The 14,252-nt window shown below is 53.9% G+C and overlaps 1 protein-coding gene across 1 annotated transcript in view; it reads left to right on the top strand.

Annotated features, from left to right (window-relative positions):
- LOC146813711 (solute carrier family 22 member 7-like) overlaps positions 1-14,252 on the top strand; it is a 238,364-nt gene that overhangs the window by 105,274 nt on the left and 118,838 nt on the right. The gene's annotated exons all lie outside the window — the stretch shown is intronic.

Genomic DNA, 14,252 nt, shown 5'->3' on the forward strand with positions numbered 1-14,252 from the left:
TCCAAGCCTATATGTCTGGTTTTGCAGTCACATCCTCTTCAGTGAGCAGAAAAGTTATGGGAGCCTTGCCATACTCAATTTTCCAGCCTTCCGATGGGTGAGTCCACTTGCCAGGGTTCAAACTTATGACTTGCCAATCACAGCAAATTCCTCAAGTGAACACTCTTTGAGGCAAACAGCCTGCGGAAGTGACAGTGTGCCTGTGATAGATGGTTGCTATGGGACCATTCCATGGCAACCATCTATCAAAGGTACACTGTCACATCCGACATGAAAGATGCGTGTTCTGGTGATTGTTTCCCTTCAAGGGTGAACCATGGATTTGAGTGTCCAGTTGTCTTTGGAGTAGCTGTCAAGGTTTCTAAATCTGAGCTGGCCGGTTGTGTCAGATCAGTGTTTACATACCTCCTACAAGGTGCTGTGGAATCCAGAACACTGGAGGAGACTGCTGCAAGGGACAGGAAAACAGATGTACCCCAGAAGAAGTAGAGAGCATACCCCGAAGCTGAAGACGAACAGCCTCCTGTAGACATCACAAAAGATGGAGGCCTACTGCCCATGGGCTGAACACCTGCCTGCTCTTGCCAGAAGAGCAGTCTGCCTCAGCTGTGCGCACTACTGCTGTGTGACTTCCGTCTGCGCAACAGAAGAGCAAATGAGACTAGAGTACTTCACCGGCAGCCCAGTCAATACCGCGAAGGGCACCTCATGACCATCCACCATTTTTTTACTTCATGGAGACAATGAAACTGCAAGATGCGCCACTGGAGCAGAGATGGAGGGCTCCAGAAACCTCCAGTCCGGGTACCACCCTTAGCTCCATGTCTGCCATAGGTGCTTTCTCCAATCAATCAATCAATCAATCAATCACGGCATTTGTAAAGCGCGCTACTCATCCGGAAGGGTCTCAAGGCGCTGGGGGGGAGAGGTCCGTTACTGCTCGAACAGCCAGGTCTTGAGCTGCTTCCTGAAGGAGAGGTGGTCTTGGGTTAGCCGCAGGTGGATGGGGAGGGAGTTCCAAATCTTGGCTGCCAGGTAGGAGAAGGATCTTCCTCCGGCGGTGACTCTGCGGATGCGTGGGACGGTGGCGAGGGCGTGGCTGGTTGATCGAAGCTGGCGGGTGGGCGTGTAGAAGGTCATTCGGTCGTTGAGGTACTTGGGGCCCAGGTCGTGGAGAGCCTTGTGTGCGTGGGTAAGGAGTCTGAACGTGATTCTCTTGCTGACGGGGAGCCAGTGCAGGTCTTTCAGGTGTCCGGTGATGTGGCTATGACGGGGGATGTCCAGGATGAGTCGTGCGGAGGCGTTCTGGTTGCATTGGAGTCTTTTTTGTAGTTTGGCTGTGGTTCCGGCGTAGAGGGCGTTCCCGTAATCTAGTCGGCTGGTGACGAGTGCTTGGGTAACAGTCTTCCTGGTTCCTGTGGGGATCCATCTGAAGATCTTGCGGAGCATACGCGGGGTGTTGAAGCATGATGTGGAGACAGCGTTGACTTGTCTGGTCATCGAGAGTGAGGAGCCCAGGATGAAGCCCAGGTTGCGTGCATGGTCCGTAGGTTTGGGAGTGGTGCCCAGGGCAGGGGGCCACCAGGAATCGTCCCAGGCGGAGGGGGATGATCCCAGGATGAGGACTTCCGTCTTGTCTGAATTCAGTTTCAGGCGGCTGTTCTTCATCCATTCGGCGACGTCTTTCATTCCTTCGTGTAGGTTGGCTCTGGCGGTGTCGGGGTCGTTGGTGAGGGAGAGGATCAGTTGGGTGTCGTCGGCGTAGGAAATGATGTTGAGGTTGTGTTGGTGTGCGATGGCTGCGAGGGGGGTCATGTAGACGTTGAAGAGGGTTGGGATGAGTGATGATCCTTGAGGTACGCCGCAGATGACTTTGGTGGCCTCGGAGCAGAACGGGGGGAGGCGGACTCTCTGGGTTCTTCCAGCGAGGAACGAGATGATCCACTCCAGTGCCTTCTCTTGGATTCCGACGCTGCTGAGGCGCTGTACTAGGGTGCGGTGGCAGACCGTGTCGAACGCAGCAGAGAGGTCTAGGGGGATGAGGGCCGCTGTTTCCCGGTTGTCGATCAGGGATCTGATGTCGTCGGTGGCTGCGATCAGGGCGGTCTCGGTGCAGTGGTTGGCCCGAAACCCAGACTGCGAGGGGTCGAGGGAGCCGTTCGTCTCGAGGAAGGCGGCGAGCTGTCTGTTGACGGTCTTCTCGATGACTTTGGCAGGAAAAGGAAGGAGCGAGATGGGACGGTAGTTCTTGAGGTCGGTGGGGTCCGCCGTTGGTTTCTTTAGGAGGGCGCTGAGCTCGGCGTGTTTCCAGCTCTCTGGGAAGGTGGCGGTGGGGAAGGAGGTGTTGATGATGTCCCGGAGATGGGGTGCGATGATGGCGTCGGCCTTGTTGAAGACGTGGTGGGGGCAGGGGTCGGTAGGGGATCCGGAGTGGATGGTGTTCATAGTGCGGGTGGTGTCTTCGGTGCTGATCGGGGTCCAGTTGCAGAGGGTGTTGGTGGCAGGCGTTGGTTCGGTGGTAGGGTGCGTGGTCTGTGCGTTGAAGCTGTTGTGTATGTCGGCGATCTTGCGGTGGAAGAACGAGGTGAGTGAGTTGCAGAGGTCTTGCAAGGGAGTGATGTCGTTGTTTCCGGCGCTGGGGTTGGAGAACTCTTTGACAATGCTGAAGAGTTCCTTGCTGTCGTGGACGTTGTTGTCCAGTCGCTCTTTGAGTGCTGTCTTCTTGGTGGCGCGGATCAGCTGATGATGTTTGCGGGTGGCGTGCTTGAGGGCGGTCCTGTTGTCTGTAGTTTGGTCGAGCCGCCAGGCTTTCTCGAGGGTGCGGCAGTTCTTCTTGGAGCCCTTGAGTTCGTTGGTGAACCAGGGGGTTTTCTTGCTGCCGGGTCTGCTGGGAGGGTTCTTTAGTGGTGCTTTGCCCCTGAGCACATTAACATATTGCATTGTAGACCCTCCCAAGCTGCATGAGTAGTCGCTAACTGCACCAATTGTGCAGAGAAGTTGTGTTATTCCCTGAGGGCACAACGATACCAGCGCCCCACCCCTCAGAACTGCTTTTCCCACCGACCACAAGGGCTTTGTGCAATTTTTTCACAAACCACCCTCGCCATGCACAGTGTTGTTATCAATGATGTAATTTCAGATGTCATTAGGTATGTTTTCAATGTAGTCATTCAATCAATCAATCAGTCAGGGATTTTTAGAGTCCACTACTCACCCGTGAGGGTCTCAAGGTGCTGGGTGGAGGGGATTCGGGCAGCTCCGAGGTCAACTAAAGAGCCACGTCTTGAGGTCCTTTCTGAAGGCTAGCAGTTTAGGGCTTTGTCTGATGCTGAGGGAGAGTTTGTTCCAGGTCTTGGCCAGGATGTAGGAGAAGGATTTACCTCCCGTTCTGGCTCTATGCATGCAGGGGATTTTGTCCAGGGCTAGGTCGCCAGAGCGGAGGCTTCTCTTGGGGGCGTGGAAAGAGATGCTTTAATTTAGGTATTTGGAGCCCCGTGTTGTGGATGGCTTTGCAGGTGTGTGTGAGCAGCTTGAAGGTCACTTTTTTCCAACAGGGAGCCAGTGGAGGTCTCGGAGGTGCTGGCTGATGTGGTCATGTTGTGGGATGCTGAGGACAAGTCGAGCTACGGCGTTCTGGACAGTCTGGAGTTTGTAGAGGAGCGATTTGTTGATTCTTCATTGTTGAGTCATTGAACATGTCACGTGTGATGTAATATGTACCCTTAGAAATTCCCTGGAGAAAAAAACAAAAGTTAAACTGATGCTATAGTTGGATAAAACTGTCAGTTAAATACAATTTTAAACTATAAAAAAACTATGAAATCAACCTGTTATAATTTACTGAAGTAACTATACCTTGCACACTTGCCATGTACAGTGATGTCATTAATGATGTAATTTCAGATATCCTCATTGATGTTATCAATAATATCATAGAACATGTTATGAGTGATATAATATGTGAGGTCATAAGCAGTGCATGCCTAACTGTAATGTCTCTGTAACCGTTGCTCTTTTCAGGGAATGTCTAGTTTTTTTTAATGTGAAGTTAAATTGATTACCATACCTAACTATGCCAATCCCCTGCCACGCACGGCCCTTGGCCTTTGACCGTGAGCAGCAGGGAGCAGGGACATCTTAAAGATTTTGGGGGCCCTGGACCAAACATATTTTGGGTGCCCCTGTTTGGAACAGCATTTATAATCCCATTTCAGCTCTTGCATACCCTCTTTGGCCAGGTCACTGACAGGGCACAGGCACACTCATCCAAATTCTGAAAGGGTTTGCATCTAATATTCGGGGATAGTGATGTATGTTTTCAGTATTGTAACACAGCAGCAGCTCACTAATATTACTGAAAATAATCTATGTGAAGCCCCCCCATTTCTCATATGTGAAGTCATTTTTCATGGATGTTGCATAAAACATAAACACAACATTTCTCTGCAAAATGTCTGTAATAGATTCTCACACATCATCCACATTAAAATTTATGAAAGGAAAAGGTATTTAAAACAATGTGATAAAGAATGATACAAGGTCATCAGGGCAAGACTCTGTAAAACAGAGATGGCTCTATCAGGGGCCCCCTGAAAGGCTGGGGCCCTGAGCTAGAACCCACTTTGCCTCTGCCTTAAAATGGCTCTTGTGGGGAGTTAGCCACAGGCCCTGGCCTGCCGTCTGACCCTGCACCCAAACCCTATTGGAGCAACAACCTCACCCAGGCTGAAAACCCCCCTACCCATCAATCAATCAATCAATCAAACATTTGTAAAGCGCACTACTCACCCGTAAGGGTCTAAAGGCGCTGGGTGGGGGAGGTGCTGCTACTGCTCAAACAGGTCTTGAGAGGTCTCCTGAAGGTCAGCAAGTCCTGGGTCTGCCGCAGGGGGATGGGGAGCGTTTTCCATGTCTTGGCGGCAAGGTGGGAGAATGATCTGCCGCCGGCGGTCGTTCTGCAGATGTGTGGAACGGTGGCGAGGTCGAGGTCAACGGAGCGAAGCTGGCGGTTCGGGGTGTAGAAGGTGAGTCATTCGTTGAGGTATGCTGGTCCGATGTTGTGGAGTGCCTTGTGAGCGTGGGTGAGGAGCTTGAAGGTGATCCTCTTGTTGATGGCGAGCCAGTGCAGGTCTCTCAGGTGGGCTGTGATGTGGCTGTGGCGGGGGATGTCGAGGATGAGGTGTGCAGAGGCGTTCTGTATGCGTTGTAGTCGTTTCTGGAGTTTCGCCGTGGTTTCCGTGTAGAGAGTGTTGCCGTTGTCCAGTCTGCTGCTGACGAGGGCCTGGGTGACCGTCCTTCTGGTTTCGGTGGGAATCCATCTGTAGATCTTGCGGAGCATGTGGAGGGTGTTGAAGCAGGAGGAGGAGATGACGTTGACTTGCTGGGTCATTCATAGCGATGAGTCTAGAATGAACCCCAGGTTGCGTGCGTGGTCGGTGGGTGTCGGTGCAGCTCCCAGTGTGGCCTGCCACCAGGAGTCGTCCCAGGCGGAGGGGTTGGAGCCGAGGATGAGGACCTCCGTCTTGTCCGAGTTCAGTTTCAGGCGGCTGTTCTTCATCCATTCGGCGATGGCCTTCATTCCTTCGTGGATGTTGGTTTTGTCGGTGGTGGGGGCCTTGGTGAGGGAGAGAATCAGCTGGTTGTCGTCGGCGTATGAGATGATGTTGAGGTTGTGCGATCGGGCTATGTTGGCGAGCGGTGCCATGTAGAGGTTGAAAAGTGTCGGGCTGAGGGATGATTCTTGGTGTACACCGCAGATGATCTTGGTGGCTTCAGATCGGAATGGAGGGAGGCGGGCACTCTGGGTTCTGCTGGTGAGGATGGGGGTGGTCCAGTCCAGGGCTTTGTCGCGGATCCCTGCGTTGTGGAGGCGTGTGCGTAGGGTGTGGTGGCAGAAGGCGGCTGGAAGGTCCAGGAGTATGAGGTCCGCGGTTTCTCCGTTGTCCAGCAGGGTCCTGATGTCGTCGGTGGCGGCGATGAGGGCAGTTTCGGTGCTGTGGTTGCTGCGGAATCCTGATTGGGACGGGTCCAGGGTGTTGTTCTCCTCGAGGAAGCGGGTCAGTTGCCTGTTGGCAATCTTCTCGATGACTTTCGCTGGGAACGGGAGTAGGGAGATGGGTCGGAAGTTCTTGAGGTCCTTAGGGTCCGCCTTGGGTTTCTTGAGTAAGGTGTTGATCTCGCCGTGCTTCCAGCTCTCCGGGAAGGTGGTGGTCTTGAAGGAGTTGTTGACGATCTTCCGAAGATGGGGTGCAATGGTGGAGCTTGCTTTGTTGAAGATGTGGTGCGGGCAGGGGTCGGATGGTGAGCCGGAGTGGATGGTGTTCATGATTTTGATGGTGTCGTCGTCGTTGACGTGGGTCCAGGAGAGTAGGAGGTCGGTGTGGCTGGGGGGAGGTGAGTCTGAGGTTTCGGTGGATGTCGGGGGGCCTGGTTGTTGAAGCTGTCGTGGATGTCTGCGATCTTGCGGTGAAAGAAGGTGGCTAGGGAGTCGCAGAGGTCTTGCGACGGCAGGATGTCGTTAGAGTAGGAGCTGGGGTTGGAGAGTTCCTTCACGATGTTGAAGAGCTCTTTGGTGTTGTGTGCGTTGTTGTCGATGCGTTCCTTGAAGGAGGTCCTTTTGGCGGTTCGGATGAGTTGGTGGTGTCTGCGGCTGGCGTTCTTGTGGGCTGCATTGCTGTCTGGTATCTGTTCATGATGCCACTTCTTCTTGAGTCTTCGGCAGGTCTGCTTGGATGCCTGGAGGTCGGCGGTGAACCAGATGGCTTTTCTGGCGGTGCGTTTGTTTGAGGGTTTCTTGATCGGGGCGAGAGTGTTGGCGCAGCTGTCGATCCATTAACTGAGGTTGCAGGGGTGGCAGTGTCGGTGGTGTCGGTTGGTGGGTTTCAGACGAGGGTGGCGCCCATCCCCCCAGCCGCCTCCATGGTCACGCAAAACCGAAGGACACCCACCCAACTTTTTTTTGTTCCACTGTAATCTCACATAGTACTCTAACGATTTTTTACATGGGCTGCACTGAATACTGCAAGTCTGCTTTGGAGTAAAAAATACTTTTTGCACTACAAGAACAGGAGGGTCCCTGTATGGGCAGTACCCTGCTTCCATGCTTTGAACTAATGACTAGAATGAGTACAAATTCTGCAAAGGCGCCCAGTACGTTGTTGATTACTACTTATGTTTTTGAGGATGTCCTGCTCAATTAGGTTGATGCGATGCATGAAATGGACTCTGAAATTTTCTCCATCAGCCATGACAACAATACTGCTAATGTCAGTGGCAACAATCCAGTGATGATACCTCTGGGTTGAAGCGATTCGTAGACCTTGACATTCAATTCTTCCAAGATGGTGGCAGCTGTACGCTTTCAATAATATTAATTGCACTGTAGAATCTCTTCCTATACTGCTTTGCAGGGCCTTTGGTTGGGATTGTATTTTTGCCCATAACTGTGCTTGGGGTGGTCCTAGGAGGATGGGACCACCACTGAATCGTTCAGCATGATGTGCTCTTTGTGTTCAAGGCATCTGCTTGGTTCTCCCCCTAGGTTAGGGAGGACACCAAAATCATCACCTCTCTCACTGCTTGCTATATTTTCATTTTCCCTTTTGTTAGATGGCTATATGCATTTAAGCATGTAAAGATAGATTTACTTGGTATTTTAGTAATGGTATGCGAAGTTTGTGTTTTATTAATTGGGATGAGAGGAGGAGAGTTTCACGAAGTGGGCATTACAGTGAAACCCCAGAATTCATGCAAAAATTATGGAGTTAGCTACTGCACCCACAACCCAAATCACAAAAGTAAGCTTTGAAAAATATCAGGCAATGAGAGAGGTGATGATTTTGGGGTCTTCCCTAACATAGGGGGGGGGACCAATCAGATGCCTTGAACACAAAGAGCATATCATGCTCAACGATTCGGTGGTGGTCCCATTTTCCTAGGACCACCCCAAGCAAGCAAAGCAAAGTTATGGGCAAAAATACAATGCCAACCAAAGGTCCAGCAAAGCATTATGGGGCGAGATTCTAGAGTGCAGTGAATATTATAGTATTAGCTCTCAGCTGAGCCAGGAGAGCCACTGCCGCTTGAGGAATGTTTTGATATTGGATACTATAATATTCACTGGACTCTAGAATCCCGTCCCATAATGCTTTGCAGGGCTTTTGGTTGGGATTGTATTTTTGTGGACAACGGGACCTTTGGGTGGAGCCCGACTGATTCAGAGGACCCCGCAGGATATGTTGGCCCTTAGACCTGCTACCTCACAGTGCCACTGTGAGCCCCTCTAAGCCTAAGAGGGGAGCGAACAGTTCCGGCAACCACTTCAATATGACAGCCCAGTTCTCTTGGGAATCGTGGTGACAGATCTAGAACTTTTCGCTCAGTCACTCTTTTGCTCAGTCACTCATGCTATTTTCGCTCAGAGCAATATAGAAAGAATACAAAGGGGGCCATTTTAATATTTATTGAACCGTAGTAATTCTTGTATAGAAAATATGCATTGCGATGATTAATAGACCGAAGCAGACGAAAGTTATTAGGAGTGTCAAAACAGTGAATGAAACAAAGAGTTCCACCATCTTGTTGAGACAACTTATATTTGCACACATATACGATAATATAACAATCTAGCGTACTCCAACAAAGCAAGACCCTAACCTATGTGTCAAGTGAGCAGATGTATGTTTTGCTAAGAAACCCCCTTCTGGATGATCTGACCCTACTACCTGGTGGGTAAGAGTGTAGGACCCCATCTTGGTCACAAACTGGACACCCCTTACCGAGATATCAGTAAGATGTTAGATGGGAGCCTCTGCATAAGGGGACCCCCCGAAGTCAGCAGAAGTGTCTCCTCTGATTATGCCAGAAAACAAAAGGTTATATATACATCCTTGCCTTGGGACAAGATTGTGATCAGGTTGCTATGGTTTGTTTTTTACAGAGAGCTGCATCGCCATATGGACGTAAGAACAGACACATTTGTATCACACATGTAAGAGCCTTGAACTTAGTGCCAAGGCAGTGTCATAGTCTTATCATGAAGTCTTTTGTGTCAGCAATGTCATTGTTTCCAAGAAACCAGTCCAAGTGTCACGATGTGGCATAGAGAAGGCAATTTTAGAAAGAGACCGTGTTCATGTAAAATGTCACTGAACCCTACCAGGCCTTCTGCACATTGAGCGACATCTGATAAAATGAAATGCAGCAGTGAAGTAGCCAACCGCACATCATGCATGATGAGCAACACTCCTGGCACATTGAGGAGCACAATATAGGCTAAGAATGGCTTCTAAGAGAACAATCTCTTGATGGGTGGTGGACAATCATGAAGTAAAATAAAAAAGGCAAAGTCCTATGGCCAGGGCATCAGTGAACAGGCTACAGAGACCCCTGCCTCAATGGAACACATCACCCTTTCCCCACTTGCTACAAACTATTCTAAGCATAATGCTGTGCAGACTTCTCTTCACTAACCAAGCACAGTGATTCCGAGCAAATTGTCTTTGCTTGACGAGAATCCGAGAACCTATGGAAAAAACTTCTGCACTCTACAAGTGTCAGTAACATTATTTAACAAAGGAGCAAGGAGACCTCAGGCACCCTGTGCAGCCTCATGCACAAGAAGATGGGTAGAGCCCTAGTGCACCAATCCTACATGCTGCTCTACCATACTGAGCACTGCCCTGTTATTGCTGTCAGCATTGTGTAAGATCAAGCTAGTGTGCGGCGAGAAGTCATTGGTCAGATGGGCTCATGATCCCAACTTCTGCTTCTGAGGTGAATCTGGTTTTGGAGCTACAGTAACACATTATTACAAAATGCCTAACCATAGCTTCACTTTATTCTCTGTTTTTTCTCAGAGATATCTCCAGTAGGTACTCGCAGCAGAGGCGGCTGGCGCGTATGTGCACCGGTGTGGCAGGTGGGCAGGCAGGCAATTAAGAGGTGGGTGGGTGTGCACATGCATGCAGGCAAGGCGACAGGCAAATAAAAAATAAAGTCCCTTACCTTGCCTGCTGCACGTCCAATTTCCTTTTTGATCCCTCCTCCGTCGGCTCCACGGGCTCCAGCCTCCAGGAAGCTTCCCTCATCTATCGTGGCGCTACTCTCACCAGCATGAGAGCAGCACCAGGATTGGGTGGAGTGTCCTGGCTGGTCGCACCTTCAGGCCCTTTAGGCCTGTGCTTGGTCTCCACCGGAGCTGTCTGAGACAGCTGAGTGGAGTGCTGCAAAGTGCACATGGCACTGTGGCCGACACAAGACAGCCGGCCAAACTTACATGCGTACTTTGGAGGGTCCTTCTTGCTCCTCAAGCCCCCTATTCTGCCGATCAGCAGCAGAGGAGGACATGCCTCCTCTAATCCTGTCTGAAGGATGCTGCGTTACTAAACGCGAAAAATTAAATGGCAATTAAATCATTTTGTTGCCTTTTTTATTTCTCACATTTTGAGTCGCAGCGGGCGGGGGGCTGACACCCCCTTGCCCTCACGAAGAAGCTGCAGCTGAATTATAGATCTGAAAGAAACACGTTAGTTAGATTCCTCACCTTAGAATATCCCCAGGCGTCAGACTGGATCCGGAAGATTTTTCGTCAGCAATACCCCTTGCGCGTCGCTAGGCGTCGTCTGCGGCTCCGCGTCCGTCGTCGGCGTCGTGCGCCGGGATGACGTCGTCGGAGTACTTAGACGCCGCCCTCGCGCGCTGACGTCAGTTCTTCTTTTTTCCGCGCCAGTAAGCGCAGATCCGGGAGAGCTACCCCTTTTAGTCTTTTTGACTAAATCTTTTTGATCATTTTTGATCCTTGTCTGTCGACATCTGGTGCCGGTAGGATGCCTGGGTTCAAGGCTTGCGAGGATTGCCATCGACTGATGTCGGTGACCGATCACCACCGCCGGTGCCTCTACTGTTTAGGCCCCGACCACGACGCGGAGTCGTGCAACGACTGCCAGGCCCTGACTTCGAAGGCTAGGCGGGAGCGGTCCCGCAAGCTTCTCGAGCTTCGCCACTCGGCTCCGCGTCGTGCGCGATCCCGGTCCAGGAGGAGGTCCAAGGATCGCTCGCGGAGCTCTAGCCGACGCCATCGATCGTCCGGCTCCAAGTCGTCGGGTAAGTCCAAACGCTCAAAGAAGTCCAAGAGGCGACACCGCTCTTCGGACTCCCCTCGCCGGTCGCGCGACTCAGCCTAGGGTCAGGGTGGTTCCACCCCCGCGGCTCCGGCGGAGCCGCAGGCGCCGCGCCCGTCCCCATACCCTCCGGTCCCTGGGACTAACGCGACGCCGGCGGAGGTCAGTGCCTTCCTCTCGGCCATGAGGAGCCTGGCCCCGCCGTCGACGCCCGCTGGCGCGCCTTCGGGCCCCGCGGACTCGACTGGGCGACCTTGCCTGCCGGCGGCTCCGGCCCCGGCGCCGTCGACGACTCCGGTCTCGACGCCGCAGGTCCCCGCGGGGCCCATGTCTGGGCCCCCGTCGACGCCGGTTGACCTAGTCACTCCTCCACCGGCGCCGGCGACTGAACCACCGACGCCGCCACCGGCGCCGCCGGCGCACACGCCTACACCTCCGGCGCCGCCGACGCCGACGCCTTCGGCGCCGACTCCACCCCAGTTTAGCCCTCCTCCGGACCCGGCGCCGCAACGGCGTCGACCGACGCCGCATCCGGCGCCGCTTGAGACCTATCATCTCTACAGTCCGGTTCCGATCGTTTCTCCTGTTTATCAGGAATCGGAAGAAGGGGGCGACTGGGAGGGGTTCGAGGACCCTATGGCTGTTCAGTCACAGCTTTCTCAGGACTGGGCAGATGAACTGGGGGAGGCCAGTTGGCTGGACACCTCGCCGGACACTGGATTCACTTCTCCTCCGACTGTGGCTTCGGAGGAGGGTGCAGCATTTTCTGTGGTGCTGCGCAAGGCGGCCGCAGCCCTTGGGCTCGAGCTGCCTGCCGTGGCTGTGAGGACTAACATCCTCACTGAGGTGCTTCAAACCGCAGCAAGCTCCACTGAGCCTCTGCTGCCGTTCAATGAGGCCCTCACTGACGTTCTGCAGGGCACCTGGTCCAAGCCCTCCACAGTTCCCCCTGTGGATAGGAACGTTGCCAGGCGCCACCGCCCTGCTCCGGGCGACCCCAGTTTCCTGTCCCAACACCCCACCCCCGAGAGTCTGGTTATCCAGGCCTCTACCTCCCAATCCTCCTTCCCGACCGCTCCGCCGGACCGGGATTCCAAGAGACTCGAGCAGTTTGGCAAGAAACTGTTCTCGCCCCTTAGTTTGGGCCTGCGGTCTTTGAATACCGCCTGTCTCTTGGACCGTTATTCCCATTCCCTGTGGGATACGGTGGAGGACGTGCTGCCCCTGTGTCCGGAGGAGGTCCGGACACGTCTTAACCAGGCTTTGGCCGATGGGAGGGATGCAGCACGGCACGCCATACGATGTGGGCTTGACACCACGGACTCGCTGGGTAGGGCGATTTCCACCACGGTGGCGCTCCGCCGCCACGCCTGGATGCGGTCCACGTCATTTTCCGGGGATGTCCAGACCACCCTCATGGACATGCCCTTTGATGGCACTCGCCTGTTTGGTGAGAAGGCGGACAGTGCGCTGAACCGCTTTAAGGACTCCCGGGCTACGGCCAAGTCCTTGGGCCTCTCGGCTCCGCGGGCGCACACCTCCGCTTTTCGCCCCTTTCGTGGCCAAGGAAGGGGCGCCTCCTCACGTACGCAAAGCCACCAGCCGCAGAACCAACCTGCGCGCGGTCGCGGACGTGGTTTCCGCCGTGGCGGAAATGGAGGACGACGTGGTCAGCCCACCTCCACCCCGGCAGCATCCGCCTCAAAGCCCTCCTAGTCCGAGCTTTCAGGCCCATTCCACGCCAGTGGGCGGCAGAGTTCGCCATCACCTGCTCCACTGGCGGTCCATTACATCGGACAGGTGGGTGCTGCAAATCGTCCGAAGGGGCTACTCCCTCCCCTTCGAGACGACCCCTCCAGCCATGCCACCACAGCACCACCATATCTCGGGGGATCATTTGAATCTTCTCCGCGAGGAAGTTTCGGCCCTCTTGGCCAAGGGGGCCGTCGAGCTTGTTCCGAGCCCAGAAGTAGGTCGTGGTTGTTATTCCCACTACTTTCTGGTTCCCAAGAAGGGCAAAGGGGGCCTACGCCCCATCTTGGACCTCCGGAACGTCAATGCCTTCCTCCGAAAGGAAAGGTTCAAGATGCTAACGTTGGCTCAGGTTCTAGCTGCCCTAGACCCCGGAGACTGGATGGTAGCGTTGGACTTGCAGGACGCATATTTCCATATCCCCGTCCTGCCGGCCCACCGGCGTTACCTGCGGTTCACGGTGGGACCCGAGCACTTTCAGTTTACCGTGCTCCCCTTCGGCCTCACCAGTGCCCCTCGGGTGTTCACGAAAGTGATGGCGGTGGTCGCAGCTCATCTGCGCAGATCAGGGGTTCCAGTCTTCCCCTATCTCGACGACTGGTTGTTGAAGGCGGGCTCGCCCCGGGCAGTCGTCTCCCACCTCCAGACTACGGCGGATCTCCTGCATTTGCTGGGGTTTTCCATCAACGTGCCGAAGTCACACCTGAGTCCCTCTCAGAAGCTCCTCTTCATCGGAGCGGTTCTCGATTCGGCGCAGTTCCGGGTCCATCCACCGGAACAGCGGGTTCGGGATATACAGGCCCTGATTCCCATCTTTCGGCCTCTATCCCGGGTTTCGGTCAGGCTAGTGTTGCGGCTTCTGGTGCTGATGGCCTCCTGCATCCTACTAATGCATCACGCCAGGCGGCACATGCGGGCTCTGCAGTGGGACCTGAAGTTTCAGTGGGCCCAGCATCACGGCAACCTGTCCGACCATGTCTTGATCTCGGAGGGCACTGCACAGCAGTTGCAGTGGTGGCTCACGGACCGCGAGTGGGTCAAGGGCAAGAGCCTCTCCCTTCCCCAACCGGAGCATGTCGTAGTGACGGATGCGTCCCTCCTGGGATGGGGTGGCCATATGGGAGAGGCGGAGATCAGAGGCCTCTGGTCTCCGGCGGAGTCTCATCTCCACATCAACCTGTTGGAGTTGAGAGCGATCCGACTTGCACTGAAAGCCTTCCTTCCCTCTGTCAGGGGAAGTGTCGTGCAGGTGTTCACGGACAACACCACCGCCATGTGGTATTGCAACAAACAGGGCGGGGTGGGGTCGTGGACCCTTTGTCAGGAGGCTCTGCGCCTCTGGACATGGCTGGAACACCAGGGCGTCACCCTAGTGGTTCA

The sequence above is a fragment of the Triturus cristatus genome, chromosome 6 (assembly GCF_964204655.1).
Source record: "Triturus cristatus chromosome 6, aTriCri1.1, whole genome shotgun sequence".
NCBI lineage: Eukaryota > Metazoa > Chordata > Amphibia > Caudata > Salamandridae > Triturus > Triturus cristatus.